The sequence below is a fragment of the Lathyrus oleraceus genome, chromosome 1 (genome assembly GCF_024323335.1).
Source record: "Lathyrus oleraceus cultivar Zhongwan6 chromosome 1, CAAS_Psat_ZW6_1.0, whole genome shotgun sequence".
NCBI classification, from domain to species: Eukaryota; Viridiplantae; Streptophyta; class Magnoliopsida; order Fabales; family Fabaceae; genus Lathyrus; species Lathyrus oleraceus.
Window position 1 is genome coordinate 200,068,867 of NC_066579.1, and position 14,883 is coordinate 200,083,749.

Genomic DNA, 14,883 nt, shown 5'->3' on the forward strand with positions numbered 1-14,883 from the left:
TTTTCCATGCTTATGCTATGCCAATTGCCCTGGATTTTTGCATGCTAATACTTAGGGATGTCTAGTTTGCTTGTGATTTTTCCTGGAAATTTTAAATGCATTTTCTATTTGTTTGAGAATTTTCCCTCTGTTTGACCAATTGTTGACATTTTGTGAGTCATGATTTTATATGTTTTGTGAAATTCTTGTGGCTTGTTGGATGAACTTGAAATTTGGCATGTGTATTATAGACATCTTGAAGTTTGCCATGGCTTTGATTGCATTCATTTATCATGTTTGGTTGCTGTTTTATGATTGCTTGAAGTTGATGCATGATTTGTGGTCTTGTATGAGCTTGCATGAACATGCTTTGACTTAGGGATTTTGATTGACTTGCTTCCCTTTATCCAAATGCAATGAAATTTGGTGTGTTGCTCATTCAATATGTTCTGTTTAAGCATGATTTTTCCTGGAATTTATTGAGCCATTTTGGTATTGATATGCTTGTGTTCATTCTGTTTACACCATTGAGTTCTCAACTTGCCTAGTTTGACATGATTTGCTTATGAAATGCAATTGGTGAATAGTTTTAATGTGAGACCAATTAGACTTTGTTCTTATTTGATAAATCTTGATTTTGATCAAGTTTCATGTTCTGTTTTAAATATTTTCTCCTCCTTTGACCCTAGGCTTTGGCCTAAGGGTTCACTTCTCACATTTGAATTTGTTTTCAGGTTAAAGAAGCAATTGCTTTAAGGAGATTAATTCAAGTTGATTGAGTTTGGTTTAGTTGATTGTGATGAACTAACTTGGTTTGTTGTGTAGGATGCTAACTCATTTGCTTTGAGTTTGTGCTTTGCACATGTGATTGATTGTGTTGACTGTTGGTTCATATCTTGTCTGTTTTGACTTTGTGATTGGTAGGCTGATTATATTTGATTGATTTCAGGTACCATAGTTGCTTTAGTTCCTTTGTGAACTTGCTATTGATTTGCTTTGCTTAAGCATTGAGGTAGAATCTCTTGTCTCCATGTAGTCTGGAAGACCTGGCCTGTTACTTGGCCAGGCACCTGTCTGAAGTCCTCCTTAAGAGGCAATGTTTGTGATTGTTTAACTTTGTCCCCAAGCAGGTAAAGACCTCATATGAGGAAATTGGTAGACAAAAGAGATATGTAGCCTATCTCCTACTATTCTGTGAGTCTCTCACCTTGCTCACACCACATGTGTTGATGCATAGTGAGTAAAAACCCAAGATCTATCGAGTCCTTAACTTGTGGAGAGAGTTCCAGCTTTCTGAACTCCCACACCTTCTGATATTCAATGCTCTCCCTGACCAAAGATAAGAGTGATGAGGCACACCCCTCATATCCTTTCATCTGCTTCACCTTGGCTCTCAATGTCAAGGTTAAGAGCACCATTTACCCTATTCCAGTTGACTTTTAAGTCTAACCCTTTGATTGAGCCTAATTGCTTGGTTATAGTGTGTGCTAAATGACTTTGTTTGATTGATTGCTTGGTTAATTTGTACATGTTTGCTTGATTGCCTTTGTGCATTTATCATCATTAATTATTCATTATTGCATGATCATCATCTCATACTCTTGTGGTTTGTTTGAGTTTACCCATTGAGGACAACTGTAAGTCCACTCGTTGGCCATTGTTCCTATGATTTGGAAGGGATAAAGTGTAAGACCATTTCATTTGGCTACTTATGTCCATTACTTTTGTTTGTTTGTTGTATGTGAGGATGCAAGTGTAAGACCATGTTGTTGGCTCTTGTATTCCTATGATCATCTGTTGGAGATTAGAGTAAGCCCAGATAGATTGGCATCTGATATCCAGGTTTTGTTTTAGGAGATTGGTGTAAATCCATTTATTGGTATCCGATATCCGCTTTTGCTTTGTGAGATTGGTATAAGTCCATTGATGGCATCCGGTATCATTGTTTTGTTTTAGGAGATTGGTGTAAACCCATTTATTGGTATCCGATATCCGCTTTTGTTTGTGAGATTGGTATAAGTCCATTGATGGCATCCGGTATCACCTTGCTTTTTATTTGCTTGCTTGTTTTGTTGCCTCATTCCTAAGGACACACTTGAATCATCGTCTATATGATTTCAAGAGGTGAACTTTTCTGAGAAGTTTTACACTCCATTATCCACACCCTCTTTATCCTAAACCTTTTCACATGTTGCTTTCAAAAACTTTGACTTGTTGTGCAAACGTTCTCATCTCTTTTCAAATTAGAAACCTGGACCCTAAGTCCTTGACTTTTCAAACTCCATTTCACAACACTTCTTTGAATCAATCTTAATCATACCTTGACCATATTTTGTGAATACTCATAATCAATTAACTTCACCCATTCAAATGTTTTGTGGCTTTGTCCATTGTTAATATGTTTTCATGCATTAGCCTTAGGTTTTAATTACCATAGTGGTTGATATAAATCTTACCTTATCCTTAGTGAGTTGATTGTAAGTCTTCCATACTTATTATAGGGTTAACCCCTCACTAGTATGTCGAAGCCGTCCTCGCATGGTGGATTGTTGATTCGGGTTGAGTTTTCTCCCATTGGTAATGAAAAGCCTTAATGCTTGTGTTTTAAAATGAACTCACTAATTTTTGGAAATCTTTTAGCCGAACTACGGCGTTTTGATCCTTACCTTTGATGGAAGGTACGTAGGCAACGGGTTCATCCATTCAAACACAAAAATAACTAACTTGCACATTCTTTTCTCATCTTCCCATTCATGTTTGCACAATGTGTCATAAACAAATAAACATTTTTTATACAACAAGTGTGAAAAGGGCTCCCTAGGAGTACCTAGGACGTGATGGGTGCCTAACACCTTCCCATTGCGTAATTTACCCCTTACCCAGATTCTCTGATCTTTTTCATTAGTTTTCTACGTGTAAAACTTAGGTTTTTGTTTGCTTTTTAACCAGTCCTTAGGATAAATAAAAGTGCGGTGGCGACTCGATTCATTGTATACTTTGCTTATGGTTTAATCAATAAATCATATAGCGACGAATACACCGCTACACTAATGATGATATAGTTTGGTATGATTCCTCATTGAGTAACTTGGAGATTATTGATTGTTGTGGTGAATTCTCTAATGTGTCTCTCATTGGTACATAAGGAGGAATCAACTACAATCCTTCTTTGGCTCATCGTCAACTTGGGTTCCCCTTGAGAGGCAAACCTAATAACACTTTGTTAGAAGGTGTTTTCTATCAAGAGGGTAAAGATCCCCAACATTTGAAGCAAAAGATTGTGCATGCTTGGGATAATGTGCATAGGAAAGAAAGATCTGAGCTTGGTCCGCGCAATTGTGTAGCTTTGGAGTCTTACACTCTTTGGGTGAAGAAGAGAACTTTGGATATGAAGATGCCTTATACTTGTGAAAGACCTATGTCTATGGTTGTGGTTAAGCCATTACTAACCAAGATGTAGAGGAGTTGGAAAACACACTCGCCAAGATGAAGCAAGAAAAGGACATGTGGGAAGAGCGTTTCCATGCTTTGAGCAGAAAGCATGAGGAGTTGCAGCTTGAGTCTAAGGATAAAGATGCACTTATTGAGCTTCTTGAAGACTGAGTAATGAAGATACAGAGAGAACCACAGGTTTCATCTTCCTCTAGTATGCCTCATCCTTCCGTTGCTTAGAAGAAGATTGTTGATCAGTTAGTCCTTGAGAAGACTCAGATGAAGACTTCTTTTGAGTCAGAGATTCGACGCATTCGAAGGAAGTACGCGACTGCAGCCAGATTTGCTGATGTTGTTATTAGGGATCCTTAGGATGACTAGTCTCCTTTCCTCTTGTATTTTGTATTTTGGTTTCTGAAATTGTACTCAGTGTAATCCTTCCAATTATATGAATAAAAGAGATTTTTTATCGTCATATCAAATTGTTGCAATTGTTGTTATAAACTTATATATTTACAAGTGAAATAGTAAGTTCCTTGAAAATAAAAATAATAATCAAGAATTGCATTTCATGCATCATTTGCATAGCAGGTTTCTCTTTTTCCAGATGTCTTATTGGTATTTCTTATGTGCTTCAGCCAAGCTGACTCATCGATACAATACCTGCGCCAATCACTCAAGAATCATGGAACACCTAGAGCAAGAGAACAAATATTTGAAGGACGAGATCGCCCGCCTGACTGCCATGATGGAGTTAGTTTTAGCTGCTCATAGCCAATCTTCTCCAACGCCCGCAACTCCTCCTCCTCAGAGGACTGTTATTTCAGAGGTTGCTACCTATACCATCCCTGTTACTGCTGCTCACTTTGTGCCTGCCATGCCTACCAGATTCCCGTGGGGAATGCCTCCCAACTTTGTGCCTGAAGGTTTTACGCCTACCTTTGCTTCCATGCCAGCATCTAGCCCGGTCATGTCTGTGCCACCACCGGTTGTTCATACTTTTCCCCGAGTTGAAGACATCATCTATCATTCCGAGCCGTCTAAGGGTCCGAATGTTTATGAAAAGATGGAAGAAATGAAAGACCAATTCCTTGAGTTGCGAAAGGAGTTGGAGACCTTGAGGGGTAAAGATCTGTTTAGTAAGAGTGCTGCAGAACTTTGCTTGGTTCCAAATGTCAAAATCCCGATGAAGTTCAAAGTCCCTGACTTTGAAAAATATAAGGAAAATACCTGTCTGCTCAGTCATCTCGTCATGTATGCTAGAAAGATGTCGATACAAATTGATAATGATTAGTTATTGATACACTATTTCCAAGACAGTTTGACTGGTGTTGCTCTGAGGTGGTACATGGGTTTGGATGGTGCGAGTGTCCGCACATTAAATGATTTGGGTGAAGCATTTATGAAGCAGTACAAATATAATGTGGATATGGCGCCGGATAGAGACCAGTTGAGATCATTTTCTCAAAAGGATAAGGAGACGTTCAAAGAGTACGCTCAGCGATGGAGAGAGCTTGCCGCTCAAATTACCCCTCCTTTGGAAGAGAAGGAGATGACCAAGATTTTCCTCAAGACCCTGAGCTCATTTTACTATGAGCAGATGATTGCCAGTGCCCCCAGTGATTTTACCGAGATGGTAAACATGGGGTTGAGGCTAAAAGAAGGTGTCAGAGAAGAACGATTATCTAGGGAGGAAGTTTCGTCCAACAAGAGGTATGGTAACAACTTTGCTAAGAAAAAAGAGAACGAGACTAATGCAATATCTGTTGGGAGGCAGAGAAGGCCTCATGTAAGAAGAAGTCAACAACCCTGTCAACACCATCATTAAGTATCATCTGTAATTCCATTATTTTCTAACAACCAGTAAACACCAATTCAACAACAACGTCAACAACCGCCACCGCAAGGAACAAACACCTACAACAACAACAATACCAACAATCATCAACAACAACAAAATTTTAAGAGGAAGAAGGTATCTTTCGACCCGATTCCTATGACTTATGTTGAATTATATCCATCATTGGTTGTCAAGAACCTTTTGCAACCAAGAAATCCGCCTTAGATTCCTGAACCCCTTCCATGGTGGTACAAACCGGAGCTCCGTTGTGCCTTTCACGAAGGAGCTCTCGATCATGATTTGAGAATTTTTACCCCCTGAAGTATGAAGTCCAAAAGTTGGTCAAGAGTGGAATGATGTCCTTTGAGGACCGCGCGCCAAATGTCAAAGCTAATCCACTACCTGCCCATGGTAACCCTTCTGTCAATATGGTCGATGGCTGTCCTGGGGAGTTCAAGGTATTTGATGTATGCTTTATTATAAGGTACTTGGTGAGGATGCACAAGGATATCTGTTTGGTTAGCGATTATGAGCATGACCATGATGGTTGTGTAATCTGCAGTGTCAATCCTAGAGGTTGTATGGTTGTGAAGAGAGACATTCATAGGTTAATGGATGAAGGTATGATTTAGATTCTCCAGTCCCTTCACATGGATGAAGATGTGAATGTAATAGTTCCAGTATTCAAGGCACCAGAGAGAGTGGTGATTCAATTCGATAGCAGTAGCAGTAACAGTGTCAGCAACAGATCGATATTGCCGTTGGTTATACGGTTAGCGGGCCCCGTCCTGTATACATCCGGTAATGTTATCCCATATCAGTACAATGCTACCATATTAGAGAATGGTCAAGAGGTTCCTTTGCCTACAACCAGTTCTGTTGTGAGTATAACTGATGTTACTAAGGTGACCCGTAGTGGTAGTGTCTTTGGGTCGGTGTTCCCTAAGAATGTGGAAGATATATCTATTAATAAGAAGGTTGATGTGCCTGTTGTAGATCCTGTTAGCACTCCAAAGTGTCAGTCTGGTGAATCCAGTGGTTTAAATCCTAACGATGACGATGAGGTACTCTGATTAATCAAGAAAAGCGAGTTTAATGTGGTAGATCAGCTGCTCCAGACCCCCTCCAAGATTTCAGTGTTGTCTCTGCTTATGAACTCTAAGGCGCACAGAGAAGCACTACAAAAGGTGTTAGATCAAGCGTATGTGGAACATGATGTTACGGTGGATCAATTCAATCATATTATGGCTAACATCACTTCCTACAACAATCTTAGCTTCTGTGATGAAGAACTCCCCGATGAGGGTAGAAATCACAAATTGGCATTGCATATTTCAATGAATTGCAAGGAGGATGCTCTGTCAAATGTTTTGGTTGATACCGGTTCTTCATTAAACGTACTCCCAAAATCAACTCTATCAAGATTATCGTATCAAGGCGCCCCTATGAGATATAGTGGTGTGATCGTCAAAGCTTTTGACGGCTCGCGCAAGACTATAATCGGTGAAGTGGACCTTCCTGTGAAGATAGGTCCAAGTGATTTCCAGATTACTTTCAAAGTAATGGATATCCACCCAGCCTGTAGTTGCTTGTTAGGAAGGCCATGGATACATGAGGCAGGAGTAGTTACTTCAACATTGCACTAGAAGCTCAAATTTGTAAAGAATGGTAAGCTGGTCATTGTTGGTGGGGAGAAGACTTTGTTGGTAAGCCACCTGTCATATTTCTCTTATGTAGAAGTTGAGGATGAGATAGGAACCCCGTTGCAAGCCTTATTTATTGTTGAGGAAAAGATAGTTGGGGCACCGATGTCCTCATTCAAAGATGTGCAGAGAATTGTTGAAAATGATAAGTCTGATCAGTGGGGTCAGATGGTAGAGGTCGCCGATGACAAGATCAGAGTTGGTTTGGGTTTCCAACGAGGTTCATCTGAGTTTAGAGCTGAAGATGTGCAACCCAGTTTCCATAGCGGAGGGTTCATTCATGGTAATGAACAACACTTAGCTGCTGTGATCGAGGGTGATGAAGATGAAGACTACACCAATTTTGTGACGCATGGAAAAGCTTGCAAAAATTGGACTGCTGTCGATATTCCTATTATTGTGCATCAATCTAAGTAATTGCTTTTATTTGTTTTTGAAAATCATTCTCCTATGCCTAAGGGAGAAGTAAACATTGTTTGGCATTTCAAATTTGATCATCAATAAAATATAATTCTATTCATCCACATCTATGATGTTTTATTTTTTGCTTTTTGCTTTATTCTGAAAATGGTAATCACAAAAAACATAAGTAAATAAATAATGACTTGTCCATCTGCATAATATTTGGTCACAAATAACTTCTCTAAAATCAAAATATCATATCATTATGCAAGTTGGTTTCTAAACCCATTGAATACAATGATCCTACTCCTTCGCCAAATTTTGAATTCCCTGTGTTTGAGGCCGAGGAAGGAAGTGATGAAGAAGTATCTGATGAATTTTCTCGTCTTCTTGAGCACAAGGAAAAATCCATTCAGCCATTCGAAGAGCAGATTGAATTAGTCAACTTGGGTTCCGAGGATGATGTGAAGGAAGTCAAGATTGGGTCTCGACTGTGCCCAAAAGTGAAGAAGGGGTTGATTGATCTTCTCCAAGAGTATTCAAATGTATTTGCTTGGTCCTATCAAGACATGCCTGGGTTGGATTCTGAGATTGGGGAGCATAGATTGCCATTGAAGCTAGAATGTCCGCCAGTCAAGCAGAAGTTGAGGAGGATTCATCCTGATATGGCAGTGAAGATCAAAGAAGAAGTGCAAAAGCATATTGATGTAAGTTTCCTTGTGACAACCGAGTATCTGCAGTGGGTGGCCAATATTGTGCATGTTCCGAAGAAGGATGGAAAAGTCCGTATGTGCGTTGACTATAGAGATTTGAATAAAGTTAGTCCGAAAGATGATTTCCCTCTGCCACACATTGATATGTTGGTGGACAATATGTCTAAATTCAAATTCTTTTCGTTTATGGACGGATTTTCCGGATATAATCAAATCAAGATGGCACCCGAAGATATGGAGAAGACCACATTCATTACACCTTGGGGAACATTCTGTTAAAGAGTGGTGCCTTTCGGTTTAAAGAATGCTGGTGCAACTTACCATAGAGCAATGATTACTCTTTTTCATGATATGATGCATAAAGAGATTGAAGTTTATGTCGATGATATGATTGCTAAATCCATTAATGAAGAGGAACATGTTGAGCATTTGTTGAAGTTATTCCAGCGTTTGAGGAAGTACAAACTCCGTTTGAATCCCAATAAGTGTACTTTTGGTGTTCGTTCTGGTAAGTTGTTAGGCTTTGTTGTCAGCGAGAAAGGTATTGAAGTTGATCCTGCCAAGGTTAAAGCGATACAAGAGATGCTTGCGCCCAAAACTGAGAAGCAAGTCAGAGGTTTTCTCGGCCGCTTGAATTATATCTCAAGATTCATTTCACACATGACTGCCACATGTGCGCCTATATTCAAGCTTCTTCAGAAAGATCAGTCTTGTGATTGGATCGAAGACTACTAGAAAGCTTTTGACAGTATCAAGGAATATCTGCTTGAGCCTCTGATTTTGTCTCCGCCTATTGAAGGAAGACCGTTGATCATGTATTTGACTGTGCTGGATGAGAGTATGAGTTGCGTTCTAGGTCAGCAAGATGAGTCTGGAAAGAAAGAATATGCTATTTACTATCTTAGTAAAAAGTTCACCGATTATGAGACTCGGTATTCTATGCTAGAAAAGGCTTGTTGCGCATTGGCTTGGGCTGCTAAGCGTCTGCGTCAATATATGTTGAATCATACTACTTGGTTGATATCCAAAATGGATCCAATCAAGTATATTTTTGAGAAGCCTACTTTAACTGGGAGGATTTCCCATTGGCAGATGTTGTTATCAGAATATGATATTGAATACCGATCCCAGAAAGCGATTAAAGGTAGTGTCTTGGCTGGCCATTTGGCTCACCAACCGATTGAAGATTATCAGTCAGTGCAATATGATTTTCCTGATGAAGAGATCTTGTACTTGAAAATGAAAGATTGTTATGAACCATTGCTTGAAGAAGGGCCAGAACCTAGTCCCCGTTGGGGCATGGTATTTGATGAAGTTGTTAATCAATATGGTAATGGCATTGGGGCATTGATTATTACTCCTCAAGGCGCGCATTTTCCGTTTACAACTAGAGTAACTTTCAAATGTACAATAATATGACTGAGTATGAAGCTTGCATTATGGGGCTTGAAGAGGCCATTGATCTCAAAATCAAGTATTTAGACGTCTATGGAGATTTAGCTTTGGTTGTGAATTAGATCAAAGGTGAATGGGAGACGAATCAACCCGATTTGATACTGTATAGAGATTATGTGAGGAGAATTTCAACTTTCTTTACAAAGGTGGAATTTCATCATATCCCTCGAGATGAAAACCGGATGGCAGATGCTCTTGCAACATTGGCTTCTATGATTATGGTGAAGCATTGGAATGAGGTTCCCAATTTGACTGTGATGCGTCTTGATAGGTCAGCTCATGTGCTTGTTGTTGAAGAGATCAAAGATGAAAAGTCGTGGTATTATGATATCAAGTGTTTCCTCCAAAGTCAGATTTACCCGCCTGGGGCATCTTTGAAAGATAAGAAGACTTTAAGAAGATTAGCCGACAATTTCTACCTGAATGGTGATGTATTGTACAAGAGAAACTTCGATATGGTTCTACTCAGATGCATGGATGGACACAAAGCAGACCTATTGATGACTGAAGTCCATGAAGGTTCCTTTGGTACTCATTCCAATGGACATGCTATGGCAAAGAAGATGTTGTGAGCAGGTTACTATTGGCTGACAATGGAATCTGACTGTTGCAAGTTTGTGAAGAAATGCCACAAGTGTCAAATATATGTAGATAAGATTCATGTTCCTATGACACTGTTAAACGTCATTTCCTCCCCATGGCCCTTCTCCATGTGGGGAATTGATATGATTGGCATGATTGAGCCCAAAGCTTCAAATGGACATCGTTTCATTTTGGTGGCTATTGACTACTTCACAAAGTGGGTTAAAGCGGCATCGTATGAAAATGTAACCAAGCAAGTTATTATAAGGTTTATCAAGAACCAAATCATATGCTGTTATGGTGTGCCAAGTAAGATCATTATTGATAATGGATCAAACTTGAACAATAATATGGTGGAAGCTCTTTGCAAAGACTTCAAGATTGCACACCATAATTCTTCTCCGTACCGACCCAAGATGAATGGGGTTATTGAAGCTGCAAACAAGAACATCAAGAAGATCATTTAGAAGATGTTGGTAACATACAAGGATTGGCATGATATGCTCCCATCTGCTTTGCATGGGTATCGTACATCCATCCGCACTTCAACAGGGGCAACCCCTTTCTCGCTTGTTTATGGCATGGAAGTTATACTCCCAGTAGAGGTTGAGATCCCATCATTGCGTGTCTTGATGGAAGCCAAGTTGACCGAGGCTGAGTGGTGTCAAACCAGGTATGACCAGTTAAATTTAATTGAAGAGAAGAGGTTAACTGCCATGTGTCATGGTCAGTTATATCAGCAAAGAATGAAGAAAGCTTTTGATAAGAAGGTTAAACCTCGTGTGTTCCGAGAAGTTGACCTTATACTCAAGAAGATTCTATCTTTCAAGCCAGGTTCTAGGGGAAAATGGACTCCTAATTAAGAAGGCTCGTATGTTGTTAAGAGAGCCTTTTCAGGCGGTGCTTTGATTCTTACAACTATGGGTGGTGAAGAGTTCACTCGTCCTATGAACACAGATGCAGTCAAGAAATAATTCTCCTAAAAAAATAAAAGAACAACTCGCTAAGTTGAAAACCTGAAAGGGCGACTTAGGCAAAAATGAGTGTCTCGGTGGATTGAAAACCCGAAAGGGTGATCCAGGCAAAAGTTAGAGACATAAAACAAAAAGAATTATCCCGATAAATTGAGTACCCCATCTTGGGGCAATTTATGCAAAAATTAGGGATTATGGCAAGTAACCGCATCCTGTTAATCTTCAGTTTTGAAGACATTGTTGAGCAAGGTGGTCCAGTCTGTTCCCTCGTCCCCATTAGCGGCCAAGAGCATGGTGGATATAAAGAGTTGGTAGAAGGATTAGTGATCTTTGTATTCAATGTATCCCTTTTCTGTGTAAATTACCATTTTTCAAACTTCTGTAAAGATCTATGGAGTCTTATCATTTACAGACTACCATTCTATTAAACAAAGTTGAGCTATTATCTAATTGTTTCTACTCTTGTTTAATTCATCCAAATAGATTTAAATTTTATTTTGATCATTTTTGAAATTAAAATTTTAATCAAAATCATATTTTTCTTAAACATATAAAATCATTAATTTTAAGCAACCGATTTCATTTAAAAGGAATATCAATGGTGGTTTGAAAGCAATAAGCCCTAAAATATGGAGCATTATTGGTTCTCCCCAAGCAGTTAGCGTGATCCCTGTTTCATCCCCGATAGTATGTCAGCACCCGATGTTTGTTGATTTCCCCAGCCGAGTTGTTCATCTTCTCCAGCGGAGTTTGTGATTGGCCTCCCTTGAGTTGTAGGCATATCATCGCAATGGTTTGCATGGTGTCAGCAGAACTTTGTTTCGCCGCAAGTCGCCATCAAACTGTTCCCCAATCAGAGTTTCCCCCTGGTATTGAGTAGCTATTTGTGTTTATCCCGTGCAGGGTTATCTCGCATGTGATATGGTGTGGACCTAAAATTCCCCGCAGAGTTGAGAGCAGTTTCCTCAGCAGATCTCCTCCTTTCTTCACCATCTTGGTTCGAGCCTTCAATATGTTTGATCTTTCTCCAGTTGATGCCTCCATCCTATTGAGATTGGCTAGGAATTATATCGATGATTCGAACCAGCGACATTTTGTATCCTTTGTGATTGTTTTGTCATCATAATCATCATACATATACATAAACATATACATATACATATACATATACATATACATATACATATACATATACATATACATATACATATACATATAACTTCATTATTGCATTATTACCCCTTGTGATTCATTGTTATTTTGACTCTCTGCTATGATAGTACTTTATCCCTATGCAGGTTTAGCGTGGTGATCACATTGAATCACACCGTGTGTTTGACTCGGATTTCACATGTTTATTAGGACTTTATTATCATTTTGTTTGTATTATGCTCTCTTTTATGTTGTTTTCAGATATTTAGCTCTTTCGGGACCCTTTTAGAAGAAACGAAGCAAAAAGACCAAAAATTAGGGTTTTTTGGCAAATATTATACACATGACGTTGCACATGGAGGCCGCTATAGGAGAAGCCATGACTCAACAAGGAGGTAACCGCCACGTTTCCATGATCTTTCCCATTTCCACACATGGCGGGCGCCATGAAGGGGTGGCGGGCGCCACCTTTGCAATTCACGTTCCCACTAAGGAGAAGTTGAGGGGCACCATGGTCTTTACAAACGGCTGAACTCCTCTATAAATAGGTCGTTCCATTTCATTTTCAAATCATCCAACTTAGTTTACAACGCTAAGACTATATTTATCATCTGTAAAGCGGTAATCCGTCACATCAGGGGGTTATCGCACTTTAGTGAGATTGAGTTGGGTCACTTCGAGTTGTTGTCGTCTTTATCTTCAGAGTCGGAGGTTTATTTTCCTTGTACCAGATTTAAAGCCTCCGTTTGGAGCAGGTTCTTATTTTATCGCTTTTATTTATTTTACTTGTCTATGCTTTACTTTATTTAATTTCTATCTACGCTTTACTTTATTTAATTTCTGTCTACGCTTTACTTTATTTAATTTCTGTCTACGCTTTACTTTATTTAATTTCTGCCCACGCTTTATTTTATTTATTTTACACGCTTTACTTGTTCTTTACGCCTCACATTCTAAAACAACTTTTCATCATGATCAATATCATTGTGTTTGTTGGTATTACCATGTCTGGCTAAATCTTTTAAAGGTTAGAATGTAAGGATCGCAGATAAAGAGATATTTCACATATTGAATCTGTAGAAATACTTTAAAGGATGTTTTGATTTTTAACTTGAGTTTTCTAAAACAAACTTGGTTAATTTTAACTATTCAAGGAGTGCGAAAGCACCCTGACTTAGTTAACTAGGAATTTTGATCACTTTAAGGAAAAACGATTTTTGAAACTGTTTTCGGACGTGTTGATAGATTTAAAATCAGGAAACTCCTTGGGTAAAACTTTCCAAATCAAAATCACTTTTCAACTAAGTTTACGAGTCTTATTTCTTAAAAATAAGTTTACTACTTTAGCGTTCTGCGCACCTTTTATAAGTGACAATAAAAAGCCTTAATTTAAGGGTAAACTCGGTTCTGAATACGCGAAAGCGACAGGTCCTGTTAAATGGGTTCTTTTCAAGAGTAGAAAATATTGCCTTATAAGTAGTTCTATTTAGACAATCGAAACATCACTTAACTGATGCGAAATACATTCAAACCTGTCTTTACCTGCACTGTATTTATTTTCTTTATTTACTGTTATTTTGCAACATCAATATCTCTTTTATACCGCCTTAGATAAACATCGTAACGATAGTAATCGATTGATTGACGATTTGGTCTCTGTGGGATCAATATTCTTTTATATTACTCTGACCCGATTCGTGCACTTGCGAATATAGCGATCAAGTTTTTGGCGCCGTTGCCGGGGACCAACTTCGTCAAATTTCGTCCCCTATTGTTACACCGTCTAGACTAAGGCATTATTAGCCGGTAAATGCGAAGAACCCGTAGTACCGGAAATTTAGTAGATCCTTTAGCGAAACCCGAACGTTACACTCGTACACGCCTCTTACTCATCCGAATTAAGAAAGTTATGGCCGAGAATCGCGACCGGAGACCTCTTAAGGAATTTGCCGAACCCTCTGATGAGGAACCTAGTTCTAGTATAGTAAACCCCCTCATTCCTGCCAACAATTTCGAACTAAAACCATCTTTACTGCAATTAGTGCAGCAGAACCAATTCGCGGGTCTCGCTACTAAGAACGCAAACCAACATTTAAAAGTCTTTATCCAACTGGCCGACACCTTTAAATCCAACGGTACATCACCAGATGCGATCCGTTTGAGATTATTTCCTTTCTCCCTTAAGGACAGAGCATGTTCATGGTTAGATTCACTTCCAGCTAACTCAATAACTACCTGGGAAGACCTTAGAAGAGTATTCCTTGCTAGATATTTCCCCCTAGTAAGATTGCTGTTCTTCAAAACCAAATAACTAGATTTACTCAAAACCAAGGAGAATCACTCTTTGAAGCTTGGGAGAGATACAAAGAGCTATTAAGAGTTTGTCCATACCATGGCCTAGAACAATGGCTGATCGTTCATACCTTCTATAATGGACTCCATTATAACACAAAGATGAGCATCGACGCTACCGCTGGTGGCGCACTAATGAACAAATCTTATCCTGAAGCTTGTGACCTAATTGAGGATATGGCCCAAAACCATTACCAATGGGGAACTGAACGAGTATCAATAGAGAAAAAGGAGACCCAAGGTGGAATACATGAGATAAGCTCTATGGACATGATGCAGGCAAAAATGGACGCTTTAGC

The 14,883-nt window shown here is 39.1% G+C and overlaps 1 non-coding gene across 1 annotated transcript; it reads right to left on the reverse strand.

Moving 5' to 3' along the window:
• Positions 1-14,524: 14,524 nt before the first annotated feature.
• LOC127116336 (small nucleolar RNA R71) lies at positions 14,525-14,631 on the reverse strand. Its single transcript, XR_007801287.1, has one exon. It is a non-coding gene; the product is annotated as a small nucleolar RNA R71 (small nucleolar RNA).
• Positions 14,632-14,883: the final 252 nt, after the last annotated feature.